Source organism: Gavialis gangeticus, unplaced genomic scaffold (assembly GCF_001723915.1).
Source record: "Gavialis gangeticus isolate Ggan-Ray unplaced genomic scaffold, GavGan_comp1, whole genome shotgun sequence".
NCBI lineage: Eukaryota > Metazoa > Chordata > Crocodylia > Gavialidae > Gavialis > Gavialis gangeticus.
Genome location: NW_017729024.1, coordinates 172,550,839 through 172,556,989, shown reverse-complemented (window position 1 = coordinate 172,556,989; position 6,151 = coordinate 172,550,839). Strand labels below are relative to the sequence as shown.

The 6,151-nt window shown below is 42.7% G+C and overlaps 1 long non-coding RNA gene across 1 annotated transcript; it reads right to left on the bottom strand.

Annotated features, from left to right (window-relative positions):
* Positions 1-726: 726 nt before the first annotated feature.
* On the bottom strand, positions 727-5,858 carry LOC109297986. Its single transcript, XR_002097480.1, has 2 exons — positions 4,434-5,858; positions 727-1,072 (listed from the first exon to the last, which is right to left on the bottom strand). It is a non-coding gene; the product is annotated as an uncharacterized LOC109297986 (long non-coding RNA).
* Between the last annotated feature and the right edge of the window lie 293 nt (positions 5,859-6,151).

Genomic DNA, 6,151 nt, shown 5'->3' with positions numbered 1-6,151 from the left:
AAAAAAAAAAAAAAAAAGGAAAAAAAAAGCTGTTAATAATATCTCAAAAAAATAAATGGAAGTGACCAAGGACAGGTCATTTACTGTCCTTTTGTTCACAAAACTATTCTGGCTCCACTACACTTATGCCTCTTTATGGCATGGAGACATACGCTCCCCCCCGTTCCCCCACCACATCATCAAAGAGAGCACAAAACTGAATAGCATGAAACAACCTTGTAAGAGAAACGCGTAATATGTTCCTACAAAGTGGGATACATACTGCACCTTGTCATTTGTTTCTGCCTTCCGAGCTATCTGTACACCATTCTTTATTTTTCCCCGGGTAGATAAGAGGGAGCAAGGCGACAAAGAAATACAAAGGAAAAATACATATAATGAACATCTGTGTATGCCTAGAGTTCATGATTACTAGTGCACTTGGACAGACCAACAGAAAGATAGATGAACAGCCATGAAATAGCTCGCACCACCATTCAAATTTTAAGCATGTTTGTGATAATATCAGATGTCTTGATATTTTGTCAAGCTAGCTGACATGCAGACTTATCTAAGAGCCTGGCTCTGCGGAGTACTTGAAGAGCTCTGTACTTCACAGAGCCCAACCCTGCCTGGATAGCTAACTCACGTAGATCACTATACTAGTTAACCGTTTTAAATCCTTCACATTTCTAGTCTGGCACAATTAGTAGCTGTCATAACAGTATACCACAATTATATTTCACCTCCATTAAAATGATTGTATTAATTCTCATTATTCAGGGAAAGTTTCCAAGTTTAACCATTTTAGCATCGATAGATACATCTGATTTCATTACCATGTGTCCTTCAGTTGCGAGTTAATCTCTTTGATGATCTCTAACAGTGCCTGTTATGAGGCAAGGAGAAGATTAGGAAAATCCGGCAGGGTGCAGATAGCGCCAAAGGCAAAAAGAGACATTAAGATGATGCTTTCTCTTGCCAAATTCAGGCCCTGATTCAGCAAAGCGTTTTAAGAAGGTGCTTAACTTTCAGCACAGCAACGGTCTCCTTGGAGTCAAGGTTAGAGGTAAGGACATTCTTCAGCACCTTGCTAAAATAGACATGAAAAGGGTGGGTCAGGCATGGATATCTAGTTGAGAAAGAAGCTCTTAATGAGCCATTAGATCACAACTAGCACTGGCAACTTTTTTTCTTTCCTGTGAAGCTTAAGGATTTATGTGCAGAATTTTTTTTCCCTGTTAGTAATTAATTCGGACCCCAACAGCGTGAAGATGGAAAGAAAAGGACCCTATTAAGACTTGATATTAAGTTAATAGCAGGTGACAGTGACTTCATCAAAACCCCTGTGAAAACATCAAGGAGATGGAAATTTCAGTTCTGGTACATTACTCAGCTGAGTATCATCAGACCTGCTTACCAGGGTCACAAAGATTATTTGTACATTAAAAAAAGAGACTGTCCATCAAAGTCAGTAAAAAAAGGGAAGTTGTTTCCACTGTATGCTCATATAGTCATGCCAATTTGAGGGAGGTTTCCATGATCTCACTAAGAAAGCCAACAGTCCTTTTAAGGTTCACATCCCTTAAAGGATGCTTCTGTCCTACAGACTCCAGACTACCCATGAGCTACTGTACTAGGCTCTGAATCCTACCAGGCTTTTCTGTCTAGCCGGTACTCAGAATAGAGGAACAGCGGCACAGCTGGTGAAATGAGTGCCCAGTGTACTCAGACAAAATGTAAAGGACTTAAGCAAAATTAACCCAAATTGACAGGAAATATGTCTTCTTCTCATATTCCAACTAGGGCAGCTAAAGGTGAAAGATCTGACCATGGAGTAAAGTATGGTGGCTGGATTTATATATATATATATATATATATATATATATATTATAGATTATTAATCAGGGATCCTGAACCTATATTTTTGAGACCCTCTGGCATTGCATGCAGGCATAGGAAATGTTTTCTAGAGATTCATTTTCCTTAGGTTTAGAGAGCAGCATAACATTTCCCTCACCATGTTGCCTGCTGGGTTTGAAAGCTGGGAATTGTGGATCCATCCTTGTATTTAAAAATCTCAAAAAACATAACAAACCTAGTTTTAATTTCACAGATCTCATGTGTTTATACAGCAATATTATGTCCTTTTTAGAGATGGAAAAATGGAGGCAGGGAGAGATTAAGAGACTGGCATTCTTCTTATTTGTATTGCTTTTATACTTCTGACTTCACTGGAGTTTCTCTTGTCCTAGACCAAGGTAAGTGAGAGAAAAGTCAGGCTCAACAGCTAAATCCACGTGTAGGGTGTATGTACACATTGCCCTACAGTGATGTGGTTACTGCATAATGGTTCAGTATGTATTTTTGGAGTAATAAAGAACGGTGCAATAACCACCCATACTATGCCGTGCGCACTGTGCACGCTTAATTTTTACCACTACTTTGCCATAGCGGCACGCTAACAGGGTGGAGCACACCGCTACAGCAAAGTAGCTGACGTGTAGACCCACGTCACCCTATGTAGTGACATGCTACAGTGATGTAGCATGTCACTACAGAGACGTAGGTTGACATGTAGACGTGCCCATAGGGACTTAGGAACCAAGCTAACACATTAGATGCCCAAGCCAAACATTTAGGGGCACGGTGTGCCCCAAACCCTGTCTCAGTTGCCTCTCACCCTGTCGGTGCCCAAGGCCCTTAGATTCCCAGGCTACTGTCACTTCCCTGGCACTACAGAGCTGTTCAGACCTGAACCTCAATAGGACTCTCAGCACAGGTATTTCTCTACCTGTCTCACCTGCAAGGCCTGAGGTTATAGCCATTCTCAGAGTGCACATATTGGACTCCTCACTACCTCCTGTTCAACTTTGCATGAAGTACTTCAATATTCAGGGACGGGAATCCCAGGCACGTGCCCTGACCAGCAGGCGACATGCGCTTTCTCTTGGCCGGATGGACATTTAAATGTTTTCTATGAAGTACAACACTTTCAATAAGCAAGATCAAGAGCCCTCCCCTCCCAGAGTACTCTATAGACCGGGGGTTGGGGTACTTTCCTGAGAGGCTGAAGACTTGATTTAAAGGCCAAACCAGACAGAAGAAGAGGCCCTTGAACTGGGATCCTTTGCATTCCAGGTGAGTACTTGAGCAATGTCTCCAATGAGGTGAGTGGCAGGAAAGGGAGATGGGGAGAAGATGTAATTACAACTGTTCCCTCACTTTTTTGCAAGAAAAGACTGATCTGCCCTCAGTACTTGACTTCAGGAGAGGGTTATGGATCCACCATAGATAGAAAGGTCTCCCTGTGACCTGGAGTTAGGTGCCTGTCTACCTAGGAGAGGTGGTGTCTAGGCTGCCCCTCTCCTAGCATTTCCCACAGGCTACCTTTGGCAGAGCCCTGCTCAGTAGGATGGCTTCTCTGAATCTCATTCCTAGACACTGACCTCTTCCTGTGTGTTGTCCGAGGCCCTCGTGTATCCATCTCACACTAGTGTCCTCCACTAAAGAGCCAGGCAGCTGATGCTGAGTACGGGGGCACCTACATCCCTTTATGGATTTAGTCTTGAGTGACTTGCCATGTGTTAGCTCACAGACATGTTAACACAAAGCAGTAGTCCTGAACCCCTTAGTTCCACATTCAGACCACATTCATTCATATAACCAGCTTGATTTAGATCCTAAATGGGTCGGGGAAGGGATTTTCTGTTTTATCCTCACACGGTGGCATCCTGGTTCTCTGCCTTGGGTTCCTAGGCATGACCACAAAACGTGTACTACATAAAAATACCCAATCTCCTTCTTCTGGATGTTAATTGATTGCGACGGGTCAGAAAGAAAGTGTCCAGCACCGGCTATTATAAGTGAAATGTGTAGGATTTAAACCTCTCTCTGAAGCTTTAGGTGTCAGCAACCGTTGGGAGACATCAGGCTTGATGGACCTCTGGTCAGATCTGATAAGGTTATTTTAAGTCTCACATATTTTGACTACTGTATTGCCCAAATTGCAAAGGGAACGTGGCAAATGTTGTAGGAACAGCTTAAATAAGGCATATCTTTATCTCTATCTTGCTTCTGCCCTTCTGTGTCATACAGAAGCCAATAGGACAGCTCTGATTAATACAGTAATTATGTGGTTATTAAAAACAGTAATCATCCAGGAATTATCCAGTGCTGTAAAAATCCCATAGACGGAAAATATATGGACATTTTTAAATTGAGCATTACAATTGTCTGCATATGCAAGAAGCAAAATGACACATAAAGAATTTTTAAGATCCCGAGGAAGCACTCCTAACATGTTAAGAGCAAATAGTCTCTTCAATCAGCATAGAAGTTAGCACTGAACAAAGAGCCAGATCCTGATTTGCTCCCCTGGAGGATGCTAGCAGCTAAACAATAGCTATTAATGAAGAGCGCCAATTTATAGTGCACGAGCTAAGACGACTTACACAAAAGAGGGGCCATCAGCGTAGTTTATTCCTCCTTGCATCGCTTCTTCATTTCCAATTTCTGAGCCCATTTTAATTTGTTATCAAAGTAATCTCTCGCTCCAGCTGGAGTCAGCAGTGTGTTTTGTTGTCTGTAGGGCTGGCAAAGTGTTCCCTTTGAATAGCATTCTGTAAAGATCACCTGTTCTGCATCTGTGATGGTTTTCCAGGTGCCAGGAGGTAGTGTTTTCAGATGAGAAACAGTGAAAGGAATATGCAGACGGTGCTGTTCTGCAGCTTTTCAGATCTGCGTGGGCTTCATTGGTGACAAGCAACAGACAAAGGGAAGGGGAAAACAACCCGAGGAAGTTAAGAAATGTAACAAAGCCGCAGAATAATCTAGTTGCTCCTGTACAGTATGGTAGCATTAACTCAGCCTTTTCTCGGGTACCCTGAGGTGTGAAGAGAAACAACATAGTTCCTGTTGGTCCACACTATAAACACCAACATGCATCATAAAATTAATATACTTACACGTATCTACAGATATTAATGTGCGTACAAGGCATGAGCAAAAGAACCTGTTTATGTTGAACGCAGGTTTAATACACGTCCATGTACTGTGCGGTGGAAGGAAGTCTCCCTATCATTTCAGCCTACACTAACGGTGTAGCTTCCTGAGTGACCTGGAAGTTGAAAAGATGATCAAGAATTGTAGAGAATAAGTCAAAAAAAGGTCAGGCATGGATGTACAAGAGACAGGAGTAACATCTATCTGTGTGTGTGTCCATGCTTTAGCCTATGATTGGATGGTTCAAAGACTAATGTATGTCTAAAGATGCATGGTCTCATGTCATCTCTGGATTGTGCATACCTTCCCACTTGTCCTCTCTGTCAGTTGGATTGACCAGCAAGCTGGTACTGAATAAAGGCCAGTTAATTCATATTTGGTGTCTAACCCCATGCCAACTTGAAGTAGTGGGACTTGGAGAAATGTCCTTGGAAGTTGCAACAATGGACTTCGAGACTCTAAGGAGAAGAGCATTCAGATAGTTGAATTTCGAACCCTAATGGAGCTAAGGGGTGGATGGATGGGTGCATATGTGTATGTGAGGGACAGAAATAGAGAGAGAAAGAAAGCCAGCACCCAAACAGCAGGCTTTGATCATCCATATCTAACATGCTGGGCCTGGCCAGAAATGGACTGAAATTCCCCAGATGGCTTGAGAACCCACAACATCAGCATGTAGGACTAAGCTCTCAAGCACAGGGTTTCTCTACCCCATCTCTTGTCCCAAACTTGGGACCTGTCCCAAAGGATTCACTCTCTACAGTACTTGAATTTGAGGTATAAACAAGAATATATGTAAACCAGGGACTCAATGCTAGTTGGCCAGAGTGGAAAAAACTAACAATCCCAGGAAGTCTTGGAAGGACTGCTAATAGTATGGGGAAGCTGGCCATCTATGAAATAAAGGTAGTCACAGAAGGGGATGATTGTAGACATATGGCTTTTGAATATGAGCCTCAATGGGACAATCACTATGTGTGATGCCAAGTTGGGAGCAGTCTAAATTCACTGGCAAATGCCCTGTCATCTTTCCCAGTTTCTGTACTCTAGAGAGAGACTTTATTGAACACTGGCTCCCAGGTAGTACTAGTCAGAAGGAAAAACTTCTCTAACATTGGCAGAGACAGGCCATATTGCACCCTCTCCCAGACTGCCTGTCATCGAAGCA